The following is a 16404-nucleotide window of genomic DNA, read 5'->3' as shown; positions in this document are numbered from 1 at the left end:
ACACTGCTGCAGCCAATACAGCAGTGACCTGCTCCCCTTGTATCATATAAATTGCTCAAATGACTCGAGGGGGCAGATCACATCTGTGGCTAGGAATTGGATGTAGCAGTGTCGAAGCAGATATTGACTGCAGGGGACCAGGTGAGGCGGCCAAGGCTAAGAAGTGAAGGAACTAGGAACCAGCACTGCAGCGGGTAAGTATGCTTCCCTTAGCCAGTCTGCTTATGACGGTGGGTTTCCCAAAACAAAGGTGGCCAACCTCTTTAAAGCCAGTGACATTTTGGCCACAAAAGGCAGTTTTGCATTGTCATAGATTTTTATGATGACCTGAATAAAATACTAAAGTTTTATGGAATTCTCTACAACCTTGGATTGTTACTTATTATGATGAAAATATGAGGCTGATTTTACTGCCATGTATCACATAGCTTGAATGTGGCCCCTTATGGCAGCTTCCAGTAGACAGCCAGCAGCAGCCACAGAAAAGTGGTCAGGTGTGGAACCACAGGGCTCAGCAAGGAAGTATGAAGGGTCAGGATGTAAACAGTCCAGGAGCAGGCCAAGGCCAGGATCCAGGTACAGAACTACAGATGAAATGAAGCAATGGATCCAGCATAGAAGTTTAGAAAATATTGTGGGTTCCTTTATTCATTATAGTAAAATCCATACAGTGACAGCATCACCTCAATGTTCCAAATGAACGTCTACGCGTTTCGAACAAACATGTTCTTAGTCGTGACTGATCAGATATCCAACTGGCCATGTTTATATAGGCTAGCCGCTACCTCTCCTCCCACCTCCAGGTGAGAGCTGGAAGGAGCTGATTGCAGCACGCCCAAAACACAGCCAATAGGAACAACTGAAATGAACATTGGTGCAAGTTTAACATCTTTAAAACCAAATGAGTGCGCATAAGATATATACTATTCAGACTTCTATATCAGAAATAACAAAATGTGCCAGTCTCCGAAAAATTAAGTGATGAACGAGACATTAATGAAAAACACACAAAAATATGCGAATTCTTGAAAAACCGCATGGTCTGAATAGTGATTCACAAAGTTAAAAACTGAAAAATGCAAATCAAGCATGGCGAAAGTATCCTCATAGCTGCTGATCTGGATGGAACAGCACAATGGAATACATTGATATGATATATATATATATATATATATATATATATGAAGAAGCACACCAGGAATGGACCCAATCCTAATAGAGATACATGAGTTCCTTTCTTAAGTTCAAACCATTTGGATGTCTTGTTTTTAATCGTAAAATCCAAAAGGCTTCCCTTTTTATTAGTCGCCTTTGGAAATCGCCCCCTCGAATAGAGGGAAAAACTCGCTCGATTCCAAAGGCAGAGAAAGTTCGTAAGCTCCTACTAGCGGATCAAGTTTTTTCCACTGATGACATGCCTATACAAAGCCAAATAGGCATGAACAACCTTGGGTTTGAATTGGAAAAACTTTTATTACATGAAATCAGATTGTGGTGGGATCATACGACTCTCACCAAATATCTAGAAAAATCGATGATCGCAGGGGTCTGAGACTTAAGAAGATCCCCACGGTTCTATTTTCATATTCATTTGTGGAAGACTGGAATAATACTAATACTAACTGCTCACTTAAACTGATATCTCTGATTGTTGAACAAGAGGGTCTCAAGCTATCAGCCTTGCAAACAGAAATTGATGATTGTAAATTTAATTTTAAACAATACTCTCCCTGAGCATGAAGCCTTACAACAAAAAATCGCTACCTCAGTTTGTCAACTCGCAGAAAGTATAACTGAAGTAAAACATAGGAAGTTTCAGAGAGACTTATATGATTATCATCACAAACAGGTTTATGAGTGGGGGAGGAGAAAGCAAATGTGCAACACACCAAGACCAATTCTTAAAAAAATCGAAAAACAAACACAAGTCTCCGTTCAGAACTTGGACTGTCAGCTTTTCTTCAGATTCCGAATATTTGCAATCTAATTCCGAACATGATGACCCCTCGACTGAACAAGAAGCCGATATTCTGCCCAACAAAATTTCGTATTATAAGAAATTGAAAAACAAAGGCAAAGGCAATAAAATCTCAAAAAACGACCCAGAAGAGGGGGCAACAAACATAGTAAAGCCACATACTATGGCTACACGGCACCACAAGAAATGAACCCCACTGTGGGGACAGTCAATGATTTTGAAGTTATTAATTTATCAGATGAATTGTTAACTGATGATCAAATTGATATACTGAGACTTGGTTTGAATTTTGCTCCGACCCATGATTTTGACTTATTTTCAACTCTTATGGATATTAACAAATTTCTAAGAGACCTTACGGTTAAGAGACATTTTCATGGGTCTGAGGATACATTTAGTCAACTCTCACACCCACAACAATGAAATTAATTTACTAGTATGTCTTTTACTGAACAATTGTCTTTGATTAATCTGATCGAGCTCCAGTCAGACTATGATGGTAACATTGCGACTTCTGCGGTTTTCAGATTTTCAAACCGGGAACACGCGATTCTACCCTTTGAATTCACGTACACCAGGAATGGACCTCTTCCAGGAAGTAGTTGAAAAAGTCTCCTTTCTGTTAAAAAAAAATCCAGCTCCCAACGAAACAATCTGTCTAAATCCCAAAGAAATGCTCTTCTTGAACTAAAAGTAAAGAGAACATTATTGTAAAAATGGCAGACAAGGGGGGTGCAGTGGTGATATTAAATAAATTGGTTTATAAGCAACAAATGATGGATATTGTTCTGGATACCTCCACTTATCAACAATAAAAAAACGATCCAATTGTCGATTTTCTAAGATCTGGGCAAGGGCTGAGACCCCCTTCAGAAAGGTTTTCCTATAGGATTAGCTGGCCTGCGTGCTGGCTGGTTGAGGTGTGAATTTGTACGCATGTGGCCTCCTTGAAGCCAGAAACCCTGTGGAGTGTACTACCTCTGCTATCTGACAGCAGATGGCTGGAATGAGATCATGGCTGACATTAAACAATAATTCTACATTTCTCACACAACCCCCGTTTAGAGGGCACCAGGGGGCAGCACATTCCTGTGTTCCCCCGTGCGCCCATCCGCACCCTCTCCTTGTCGAGATAACCCGTCGGCGTTCCCGTGGTCACGGCCCTTCTTGTTGCGAATGGTAAGGTGACTCCCGAGTACCCCCCTCCCATTCGTTCCTGAACAATGGAGTCAACCTGACTGAGCATGGCACCGAGGCATAAAATTACTGGCGTCGGTCGGGCCGCGTAAAGTCGGCTGCCTGTAGTACCGGGAAGCTGGAAAGGGCAGCCTTCAGCGCCCGGAAGGCCGTCTCGCAGTTGTTTGTCCAATCGACTGCTGATGGCAGCTTCTTCCAGGTGCGGTCCGTCAGGGGCTCTGCCAGGCTACTATAGTAGGGCGCAAACCTCCTATAGTACCTGGGAGTGCCTAGGAAGGACATGAGCTGGTTCTTGTCCCGGAGGGTGAGCCAGGATGCGCTGACATCCACTTTCCCAGGCTACAATTCCAAAGCTTCCCCACCTACCCGGTGCCCCTTGCTTATGCCCAGCTGGCACTTTCCTGGCGTAATGGTCAAGCCTGTCTGGCAGATCTGCCTGAGCATCTGCTCCAGATGCTCTCGGGGATCATCCCATGTAGGGCTGAAGACGGCAATGACCTCCAGGTCCATGGCCGTGTACCCTTCGAGTCCCTTAAGCAGCTTGTCGACCATCTGCCTAAAAGTGGCAGGGGCATACTCCATGCTCAATGGCATCTCGGTGAACTCTGTCCTTCCGGGCTTATTGTTGAACATTTCCCAGAAAGGGTGGAATTCTGGGAGGGCACCTGCCTCCTGCTCATGATGCGCCTGCATCAGGTTCACGGGAAAGTCCTTCTGCCTTCCCCAGGCATGGTCCAGGGTGACCATTTACTCCTGGCATTGAGCAGCTGGTGCGCGAGGTACGGGCCTTCCCAGGCTGCCTGAAGCTTGTCCTGAGGTACGGGGACCAGTAGCCACGCTTGCTGACACACCAGGTGTGTCCTCTCACAAGCCTTCTGGTCATACCCCCGCTTCTGGTCAGTCTGGGCATGCACCATATTGTCGTGCACCAACTGAGACAAGGCCTGAGCCTTTTCCTGGAAGCGCATGACACACTAGATGACCGACACCCCAGGGGTGGCTACGTCTCCCGTCCAGGCGTCTGTCTTTGCGGCCCCTGGGTATCTGGCCATCGGAATTGCATGCGCAACCCGCAACAACTCCACCCTGAACAGAAAGGGTACCACTAGCTGTCGGTCCCTAGGCCACGCCTCCGGGGAGCCCTGCTGGACCGTGACCCTGTACAGCCCTCCTTGGTCCCAGACCACATGCTTGAGGTCTGATTCCGAGGGAGGCTGTGCCGCCTGCTCCTTTAGAGCGTTGAGGCTGACGTCAGCCACTAACGCCACCGGAAACCCCTGACCGGACGTGGTCAGCTCTACTACCTGCCGGTCCCTAAGCCACGCTTCCGGTGAACCCTTCTGGGCCGTTACCCAGTACAGCCATCCTTGGTCCCAGATCACCCGCTCGAGGTCTGAGTCCGAGGGAGGCTGTGCCAGGAGCAGGCCCCTAGGCCCCCAGCACTCCCACTGCGCGTAACAGCAGCTATTGCCACTGCCACCGCTGGTAGTGCCTGCTTTCCCTCAGCTTCTGACCAAGTCACCAGTCCAGACGGACGAACCTGGCCCTCTGACATCCTGATTGTGGAGGAACCCTGCACTGAGGCTTTACCTGGGAGCCCTATTTCTCCTGGGACAGCTCTGATCTCGTTTGCATCCTCCTCTTCCGCAGCTGTCTGCCCCCTGCTTGTCCCCTCAGTAACCACACCAACAGGACAACAGGCTCAGCATGCTTGCTGGCCACACCCTCGGGCCTCAGCACAACTGGCGTGAATGACCCCCTCCACACTGAGGGGAGAGGCACACATTACATCCCCCACATCCCTATCAACAGGCATGTTATGTACATTAACAGTATCAACAGTGGTGGACATGGCATCACATTCTGGGGGATCGGACCTCAAGGTGTCAGCAGCCACATACTTAGACACAAGCCACCCCAAGTCCGTCCCCAGCAAAACACTGGCAGGGATATTTGAGGATACCCCCACCTCCCTTACTCCTCGACCAGTCCAAATAGACCTTGGTCACGGGCAGCACCGGTTCTACTTCTCCTATCCCGGAGACAGTAAGGGATCTCCCGGGCAATAAATCTTGTGGTGCCACCAGTTCAGGCCGTACCAGAGTCATCTCAGCGCTGGTGTTTATAAGTCCCATGGCCTTGTCAAGGGACCTCCCACCACCACCACCCACACACAACACAGTGGACGGTTTCTGGGTCGATGACTGGGACGGGCCCCTCGGGCGCTGGGGACACATGGCCTTGAAGTGTCCTGGCTGCTTATATAAGTGGCAAAGTCGGGGTTCCCCCACCGACGTGGAAAGTGAAGCGGGGGCCGGTGCCTACTTGGGTCTAGGGGAAGGGGTAGTAGGTGCAGCGCGCGCCTCACGCCTCTGCAGCTGACATGTTTCTGGGCCTCTGAAGTCCTGTTATTGGTGTACTCATTGGCCAGGGCTGCTGTTGTGGAGGCCCCTTTCGGCTTCCCGTCACAGAGAAACTGCTGGAGGTTCTCCGGTCAATTCCACAAAAACGGCTCTGTGGTGATGATCTCAGCTACTGGACTAAAATAGTGCCAATAAAACCATCCCCTCATCCCGCAAAAAATTTGCCCTACCTAAGATAATCGGCTAAAAACTATAACTATTTTTGGAGGTATTACTATGTATTATAGAAGTAGAGAAATTGAAATCTCAGAATGGCCTGGATAAGTAAAAGCGTTTTAAAGTTATCACCAAATAAAGTGACACTGGTCAGATTTGCAAAAAATTGCCTGGTCCTTAAGGTGAAATATGGCCGTATCCCCTCCACCCAGCCTGAGATTTTTTCGGTGAGGGTTCCTACACCAGAGATGATGGGCCTCCCTGAATTGTAAGGTTTATGTATCTTGGGAAGCATATAGAATATTCCGATTCTGGAATTGTCCGGTATCAGATCTATAAGCTCTGTAGATTTTGCTGGTAGTCTTTTGATGATTTTTCTTAACTTCCCTATATATTTACGAGTTGGGTCCCCATTTAGTTTGGTGTAGTACTCTGTGTTAGTCAATTGTCTATATGCTTCCTTCATGTAATCTGATGTACTCATGAGGACTATAGCAACCCCTTTATCTGCAGGCTTAATGATGATCCCCTTGTTGTTATTAAGGAAATGAATGGTCCTTTTGGACACTAATGTTAAAGGGTTCCTTTCTCTTTATGTCCAGTGTTGTAGATTTCACCACCCTTCTAAAGGAGTCAATTTTCTAAAATATTCCTCCATGGTATTGCTGTCACGCTGGACAGGATACAAGATACACAGAATACAACAAAACCAATGTCTAGGCAAGAAGCTGGGGATAAAGGTCACCTCCTGACGAATCCCTACCAGCTCTACCTAGATTTCTATGCCCACATTCAGACCCTGAAGGTGGGAATGAACGTGTCCTCGTGCCTAGGCTGAAGATTCCCTAAAATCCCTAAGATGGTGAAAGTGGGAAAGAGGCAGCCTGCTCCCTCAGGACCTGGAGGGGGCAGGCGTCTCTCTAACAGCCTAGACAGACAATCACAAGAAAACAAAACCAACTTATCTTGTACTGAGCAGGAACAGCAATCCTTCCCTCCTTCCTTCCTCTGAACAAGACAGAAGCTATAACCTGCACAGGACACTGGGAGTGGGCGTAATTTAAACTCATACCAATGACCCCACCCAGTGCACCTGAAGGGAGGCGGATACAGCTCAATTCCAAAACAATAACAAAAGGCTACACATGTGCTGCTAACCTAGCATACCTCCGCACATGACCTGAGCAGGGCATGACAGTACCCCCCCTTCTACGGGTGACCTCCGGACACCCCGGCCCAACTTTATCCGGGTGGGATCTGTGAAAATCCCTCACCAGTCGGCTGGCACTAATATCCACAGCCGGAACCCACATCCTCTCCTCAGGGCCGTATCCCCTCCAGTGTATCAGGTACTGAAGGGAACCCCGAAGAACTCTTGTGTCGAGAACCCTAGAGATCTCGAACTCTAAATTTCCATCAACCAGAACAGGGGGAGGAGGCAATGGCGATGGTTCCACCGGTTTCACATATTTCTTCAGTAAAGACCTGTGGAACACATCATGGATCCTCCAAGTCTGCGGAAGATCCAGACGAAACGCTACAGGATTGACCACCGCAGATATTTTGTAAGGTCCAATAAATATTGGACCCAATTTCCACACACAGGTCCGGACCAGTCATACGTCTCTTGTCAGCCATTCGCTTATACCTCTCACCCATCTTCTCCAAATTCACTTGGTTCCTCCGCCAGATAGAAGACAAGGCAGAAGAAAATCTCTCCTCCTCTGGCATCGCAGATGAACTAGTCCCAGAAAAGGTACCAAACTGAGGATGAAAACCGTATGAGGCAAAAAATGGTGACTTACCCGTGGACTCCTGCCTACGGTTATTCAAAGCAAACTCTGCTAGGGATAAGAATGAGGACCAGTCCTCCTGATTCTCAACCACAAAGCACCTCAAGTAGGTCTCCAGGTTTTGATAAGTACGCTCTGTCTGCCCATTCGACTGCAGATGAAAAGCCGAAGAGAGCGAAAGTTGAATGCCAAGCCGAGAGCAGAACGCCCTCCAAAACCTGGAGACAAACTGCTTGCCCCTATCAGAAACCACATCCGAGGGAATGCCATGTAATTTCCCGATATTATCAACAAAAATCTTGGCATTGGGCAGACTAGCTAAGGATACAAAGTGAGGATACTAAAACGGTCAACAACCACCAAAATTACAGTTTTCCTGGAGGAACTCGGCAGATCCGTAATAAAGTCCATAGACAAGTGACGAGACGGAATAGACAAAGGAAGAAGTGAACCAGAAGGTCGAGTGTGAGCAACCTTTGACCGTGCACAGGTTTCAATTGCTGCTACGTAATCCTCAACACTCTTACATAACCCGGGCCACCAGAACCTCCAGGACACAAGATCAAAGGTGGACTTACCACCAGGATGTCCAGCAAGGACAGTATCGTGATATTCCTTGAATACCTTGTATCGCAGTCCATCGGGAACAAACAACCTCCCTGGGGGCAAGAACCAGGAGCCCCCTCCTGGGCTCCCAACACCTCCATCTCCAATTCGGGGTACAGAGCGGAGACCACCACCCCATCAGCCAAAATCGGAGCAGGATCCTCTGAATCACATCCCCCAGGAAAACTGCGAGACAACGTATCTGCCTTGACGTTTTTAACCCCCGGGCGAAAAGTAACCACAAAATTGAACCTGGTAAAGAACAGTGACCATCTAGCCTGTCTAGGATTCAGACGCTTGGCAGATTGCAGGTAAGCCAAATTCTTATGATCAGTATATACTGTAACGGGATGAGACGCCCCCTCCAACCAGTGACGCCATTCCTCAAAGGCCAATATGATGGCCAGCAATTCCCTATCTCCTACATCTTAATTCCTCTCGGCGACCGAGAGCTTCTTGGGAAAAAAAGCACACGGAACCCCTTTGCCAGGAGATGAACCCTGCGACAGCACTGCTCCAACCCCCACTTCTGATGCATCCACCTCCACCACGAATGGCTGAGACACATCGGGCTGCACCAGAATGGGAGCAAACGCGAAACATTCCTTAATAGCCAAAAAGGCCTGCAATGCCTTATCCGACCAGACAGAGACGTCGACGCCCTTCTTAGTCATATCGGTCAGAGGTTTTACAATGGTAGAATAGTTCAAGATAAATTTTCTATAATAATTAGTAAACACCAAAAACCGCATCAAAACTTTCTGATTCTCCGGTCGGTCCCATTCCAGAACCGCCCGGACCTTTTCAGGGTCCATACGAAAACCAGAGTCAGAAAGTAGATATCCCAGAAACGGAAGCTCCTGCACAGAAAACAATTTCTCCAATTTGGCATATAATTTATTCTCCCAAAGGATCGACAAAACCTGTCTCACGTGATCCTGATGGGTCTTCAGATCAGGAGAGTAAATTAGAATGTCATCCAAGTAAACTACCACGAACCTCCCCACAAAATGATGGAAAATGTCATTGACGAATCGCTGAAACACCGCTGGCGCGTTAGTTAACCCAAAAAGCATAACCAGATTCTCAAAATGACCCTCATGCGTATTGAAGGCTGTTTTCCACTCATCCCCTTCCTTGATTCTGATCAGATTGTAGGCCCCTCTTAAATCCAACTTAGAGAACACCTTGGCTCCAACAATCTGATCAAAAAGATCGGAGATCAAAGGAAAGGGATACGGATCACGGACCGTAATATGGTTCAACTCCCAGAAATCCAAACAAGGTCTCAGCAATCCATCCTTTTTCTTTACAAAGAATAAACCAACAGCAACCGGAGACTTAGATGGCCTAATATGACCTTTTGCCAAACTCTCGGCAATATACTTCCGCATGACCTCTCTTTCAGGTTGAGAAAGATTGTAAAGCCGAGACTTTGGCAACTTAGCCCCTGGGATGAGATTAACTGGACAATCATAGTCACGATGAGGGGGCAATTCCTGAGCCCCACCTTCCGAAAAGACATCCGCAAAATCTGAGAGATACTGAGGTAAAGCCGTAGTAGACACACCAGAGATAGATGTGCCAAGACAATTGTCCGAACAAAATTCACTCCAACCAATGATCTGTCTTGCTTGCTAATCTATAATTGTGTTATGATTTGTCAACCACGGTAAACCTAAGACTATAGGAGCGGGCAAGTCCTTCATGACAAAACAAGACATGATCTCAACATGTGAATCACCCACCCTTAACTGAATACCATGAGCAATATGAGTGAGACTCCTTTGAGAAAGAGGGGAAGAATCAATTGCGAAAACCGGAATCTCTCTTTCTAAAGTGCAAGTACTTAGACCCAGATTTTGAAGAAAAAGAAAATCAATAAGGTTTACCCCAGCACCACAGTCAATGAATACTTCAACAATACATTTTCTTGAGTCTAGCACCACCATAGCTGGAAGGAGAAAACAAGTATTACAGGGAGCTTGCATACCTGCTTGCTCCACCACCCCATTCACACTACCAAGAGTCAGGGATGTTTTTTTTTCTTTAAGTAAACCTCTATGTGATTCTTTCTCATCAACATGCGGTTTAACAAAAGGACAAGCAAAAATAAAATGACCACTTTTCCCACAGTAATAACATAGTTTATGCAACCTCCTAAAGTCCTTACTACAAGAACGGATAGACACCTGACCCAGCTGCATGGGTTTCTCCCCTACCCCAGAGTTACATGTCATATCACCCTGGGGAGCAGGTGAGACGAAACCCCTCACAGAAGGGATCCCTTGCGCGGAGGGAACCTTACACCTCTCTCTAATACGTCTATCTAACCGTACTGCCAAAGACATAGCATTCTCCAATGTATCCGGGTACTCATGAAAAGCAAGGGCATCTTTCAATCTCTCACATAACCCCTGACAAAACTGATTACGTAACGCAGGGTCATTCCACTTTGACTCAGTAGCCCATCTCCTCAACTTAATGCAGTATGCCTCTGCAGTATGTTTGCCTTGTAATAAATTACGCAATTTATATTCCGCCATCGAGACCAGATCTGGATCATCATAAATTAATCCCAAGGCTTTAAAAAATTCTTCCACCGACCGGAGGGCCAAAAACCGGACGGCAGAGAAAAGGCCCAGGATTGCGCGTCCCCTTTAAGCAGGGTTATGTTTATCCCTACCCTCTGACTCTCATCACCAGACGAAGATGGACGCAGCCGAAAATACAGCTTGCATGACTCTTTAAAGCGGATAAAGTCATCCACACCCCCTGCAAATCTATCAGGGAGAGCGACTTTAAGCTCCCCATAAATTTGACTTCCTCCTATTGCGCCTGATGTCAGAGCATTCTGACACCGTTGGACCGATTTACGCAGATCAGCCACCTCTAGGGATAATTCCTGCATGCAATCAACTAGCGCTTCAATTGACTCCATCTCAAAAACAGCTGAGAAATGGCAGTCAAAGTATGGGCGGGTTATAATGTCACGCTGGACAGGATACAAGATACACAGAATACAACAAAACCAATGTCTAGGCAAGAAGCTGGGGATAAAGGTCACCTCCTGACGAATACCTACCAGCTCTCCCTAGACTTCTATGCCCACGTTCAGACCCTGAAGGTGGGAATGAACGTGTCCTCATGCCTAAGCTGAAGATTCCCTAAAATCCCTAAGATAGTGAAAGGGGGAAAGAGGCACCCTGCTCCCTCAGGACCTGGAGGGGGCAGGCGTCTCTCTAACATAAATTTCGCGGAATGGAGGGCACTCAAATGACTGGGTATATAGAATAGAATATAAGGTATAACTTATTTTCTTTATTGTGTCATTAAGTCAATAAAATAAAATAAAATTCCACTATTCAATATGTCTATGGTTATTATGTTATAGTAAAACAATGATATTGCAGCATACAGTAGTGTATAGTATCAAAGATGGTTTATCAAGTTATGTCAATGTCCTTGTATAACTAAAAGTATCCTGAAAAGAAGGAAAGAGAACCTACTTATGCAGGTGATCAGTCTGCATATAGGTTTTGTATGAATGTGCACTATAAGGATATAAAAGGTATAATGATAAAAAATCTTCTGATAAAAATCTTCTGCTGGTGCGGGTCCGCTTGTATCTTAAAAGACAGTCAACTCAGGAAATGAAAAGGAACAAGCTTACCCCATACAGTTAGGTCCCAGGGAGCTGTTATAACTGATCTCTTTGTTAAGATGGTCCGGTCCTGTGTGGCGTATGGTGTTGGTGCGCACGTGGTCCTCGGCGTCTTCGGCGTCTTCGGCAGCTTCTTCTGTCCCGGCTTCCTGGATCACTACAATGTTCTCCGTGATACCGGAAGTGACGTTTCTTTAACCATTTCAAACTATATAAATGCTCTTAAAACTGCTAGTATCATAAGACAATTGATAAATATATAATATATGAAGGACAATCATAAGTTTATAATAGGGGTACATTCACCATCATAAATATCAATATAAAAGTCACAAAATTCATAAAATTGGATAAAAATCATAAAATTTTTAAAATTGGATAAAAATCTTAAAATTTTTATCCTAAAACTTTAAAATTGGATAGAAATTGAGGGTAGTCTTCTTCTTCTTGGCCTAAACCTAATCATGTATATATATTAATTTTGATTTTGATTGTAGATATATATGTGTGGATAAGGGGGGAGGGGCCCGACGGGGAGAGGCTGTCGAGATGCTGGTAAACAGCCTGCCCTCGACAGACCGTCCCCGGGGGGCACATCCCCCTATAAAAATCCAAATAGTTCTAATTCTGCGTTCAGGCCAGCAGGGGCAATAGTCTCAAACTCAAAAATCTTGCGAGATTCTGCTCTAGACATACTTGATATATGGTTGCCCCCTCTCCAAGATTTATGGACTTTTTCAAATGCTACATATGTTAATCCAGAGGGATCTTTGTTATGGTATGTTTTAAAGTGCTGGGACAGTGTGTGATTTTCATAGCCCTTTTTGATATTGCCAATGTGTTCAGCTATCCTCTTTTTAAACAGTCTTTTAGTCCGCCCCACATACTGTTTGTGGCACGGACATTCCAAGATGTAAATGACATCTGAGGAATTGCACGACAGGCTGTCTTTTATTGTATAACTGAAGGAGTTCTGTCTTGATTGGACCTGTATGGTTTTTTTTGGAAAATTTGTTAATTTACAATTGTTACAGACCCCACACCTATAAAATCCCTTTAGATTGAGCCAGTTAGATTTAATCTTCTTACTTGGATTTTTTATAGTGGGGGCAATTAGCAGACCTAAATTGGGTGCCTTAGTATAAGAAATTAGGGGATTATTTGGAAGGGAAGGACCTATAATCTTGTCCCTTTGTAAGTGATGCCAGTGTTTACGTACCAGAGTATTAATTTTCTTGTATTGCCCATGAAACGGAAGAATTAATCTTGTTTTCTCCCCTACCTCTTCCTGTTTCTTTTTATTTTCGAAGAAGGATTTCCTCTCCATATTTGTTACTTTAGTTAAAGCCAGATCTATAGTTTCTGCTGGGTACTGTTTTATTAAAAACTGTTCTTTTAATGTCGTGGCTTCCTTCTCTAAATCTTCATTCAGTGTACAATTTATTTTTAACCGTCTGAACTGACTCGTTGGGATATTAAGTAGCCAGCGGGGAAGATGACAACTGGTATAAAGTATGTATCCATTTTTCATAACTGGCTTGTTATATGTACTACATACTAATTTATTCCCCTTAGTTTCTATTTTTAAGTCGAGAAATTCTATTCCAGAATTACTAATTTTGGTAATGAATTTTAAATTTCTATTATTAATATTAATTTGAGTTAAAAATTCGTCTAAAAGTATTTTTGTATCTTGCCAGATAAAGATGATGTCGTCAATGTAACGACGCCAGAGCACCAGGCCCGCCCCCAAGTGGGGTGTAACAGTTTCATACTCCCAGTGTGCCATGAACAAATTAGCATAACTGGGGGCGAACCTGGTGCCCATGGCTGTGCCCCTTTCTTGGATATAAAAGTCAGAATTATAGTAAAAATAATTATGCGTTAAAATATATTGTACACCCTCCAATATATATTCTATTTGTTCTAAGTTCAATGTATTAGCTATTATCAATTGATGTTTAAGAGCTTCTAGACCTTGCTCATGATCTATAATGGTATACAATGAACTTACGTCCATTGTGCCCAAATACCAATTTTCCTGGACTTCCAATTGTTCTAGTGTTTTGATTATGTCCGTTGTATCCTTTATGTATGAAGGAACCTTTTTTACTGCAGGTTGAAGTAGTTTATCTAAATATTGTGAAAGGTTTGATGTTATGGAACCTATACCCGATATTATAGGCCTGCCCGGTGGTGATATAGGGTCCTTATGGATTTTCGGTAAGCAGTAGAAAACTGGTAGACGTTTTGGAGTGTTAATGATAAATTTATATTCCTGTTCCAATAGTATACCATTGGTATGGCCTTTGTTGCAATATTTCATTAGGTCATTGTAAAAGGTATTTGTTGGATCAGACTTCAATTTTCTATATGTGGTGGAGTCTAATAATTGTCTCTGACATTCTGAATTATATAAAATTGTGTCTAATACAACTATTGCTCCACCCTTGTCAGCTGGTCTAATTGTAATATTATTAATAGCTTGTAATTCTTTAATAGCATTTATCTCTGTTCTTGTTAAATTATTATATGCTTGTTTATTACTTAATTTCCTTATATCCGATTCCATGTTTTTCCTGAATCTCATGGCTTATTTCTTGCCTTGGGAATTTTTTTGATTTTAATTTTATTTCTGTATGCTCATATTTAGACACTATAGTTGTTTGCATTATAGGGTTCTTCATATAATATCTTTTTAGGCATAGCTTCCTAATAAATTTTTCTATGCCGATATATGTAGAGAATTTATCTAAGTTTGTGGTCGGTGAAAATTTAATTCCTTTATTTAATAATTTTATTTGTGCATTAGAGAGATTTGTTTGACTAAGGTTGACAATTGAGGTTTGTTCTATCTGTGTGTCCTGTATTCCCTGTCTCTTTTGTGTACGTCCTCTTCGTGTTTTCTTGTGTCTTTTTGGGATCGTGTTCTCGGTGGTGACCACTGTCTGTGATTGTCCTTCGTGTATCTCTGTTCGTGATTGTGTCGCAATTGAGGGTAATTGTTCATGTCGTATTGGTGATTGTAGTGTCTCTGTCGTAAATTGTAGTCGTGCACCTGATGTTGGTAATCCTGATGTTTTTCTTGTCTCCTGTGTTGGGGCTGTGGAGGTGATTGTCGTGTTCTTATTCTGTGGTGAGGTGGAGTGTGGTCTAAAAAATTAGGAGTGGATAAAGCTTCATATCGATTTGTTGTCGGTATACTGTATTGATTGTGCGTGCTATTTTCCTGTGTGTTTTTCTCTTCTCTACTATCTATTTGTATCACTGGTGTTTCTTCTCTATTATATGCATTCCTTATTATTGTTCTATCATATTTTGTAGATTTAAATTTCTTAGATTTTCTCTTTATTATTTCCCTTTCTAAGTCGTCTAAACTCCGGCAGATCGTCTCTTGCCACTTGATATACTCATCGTCTCGGGGCAATTTAATAATTATTTCTTTGAGCTGCATAATGTTTTTGACAATATCCTCAAGTATTTTTGTCCTCCTTTGTATAATCATTTGTATCAATTTTTTAGATTGATTTTTGAAAAAGGACTGCCATTCCATATGGAAATCCTCATCATATAGATCACTGGCCAATTCCTTTGTTATTTGGAGGCCTTTTGGGACAATGTCTCTCCCAAGATAATCAGTTAGGGATTTAATTTCCCATTTCTGTTTTAATTGACGATGCAGTAACTTTTCAAGTTCTTTGAATAGATCTGATGTTGATCTAGTTTGTGGCATCATATTTTGAGTATTAGATGATAAATCAAAGTTGTATTCATCTATATTTTTACATTTATTATCTATATGGTCCCAGACATCCATGTTTTGCTATGTCAGGAGCACTACTGTTAGGTACAATGTAAACAGAAATTGAAAAAGAAGTTACAGAGGCTCCACTGACAGCACAACACGGATAGGTGCTCTCTCCAGTATGGCAGTACCAATTGCCAAAATATTTGGTATAGTATAAATTTCGCGGAATGGAGGGCACTCAAATGACTGGGTATATAGAATAGAATATAAGGTATAACTTATTTTCTTTATTGTGTCATTAAGTCAATAAAATAAAATAAAATTCCACCATTCAATATGTCTATGGTTATTATGTTATAGTAAAACAATGATATTGCAGCATACAGTAGTGTATAGTATCAAAGATGGTTTATCAAGTTATGTCAATGTCCTTGTATAACTAAAAGTATCCTGAAAAGAAGGAAAGAGAACCTACTTATGCAGGTGATCAGTCTGCATATAGGTTTTGTATGAATGTGCACTATAAGGATATAAAAGGTATAATGATAAAAAATCTTCTGATAAAAATCTTCTGCTGGTGCGGATCCGCTTGTATCTTAAAAGACAGTCAACTCAGGAAATGAAAAGGAACAAGCCTACCCCATACAGTTATGTCCCAGGGAGCTGTTATAACTGATCTCTTTGTTAAGATGGTCCGGTCCTGTGTGGCGTATGGCGTTGGTGCGCACGTGGTCCTCGGCGTCTTCGGCATCTTCGGCAGCTTCTTCTGTCCTAGACAGACAATCACAAGAAAACAAAACCAACTTATCTTGTACTGAGCAGGAACAGCAATCCTTCCC

Source organism: Bufo gargarizans, chromosome 6 (genome assembly GCF_014858855.1).
Source record: "Bufo gargarizans isolate SCDJY-AF-19 chromosome 6, ASM1485885v1, whole genome shotgun sequence".
In the NCBI taxonomy this organism is placed as follows: domain Eukaryota; kingdom Metazoa; phylum Chordata; class Amphibia; order Anura; family Bufonidae; genus Bufo; species Bufo gargarizans.
Note: the sequence above shows the minus strand (reverse complement) of the source record.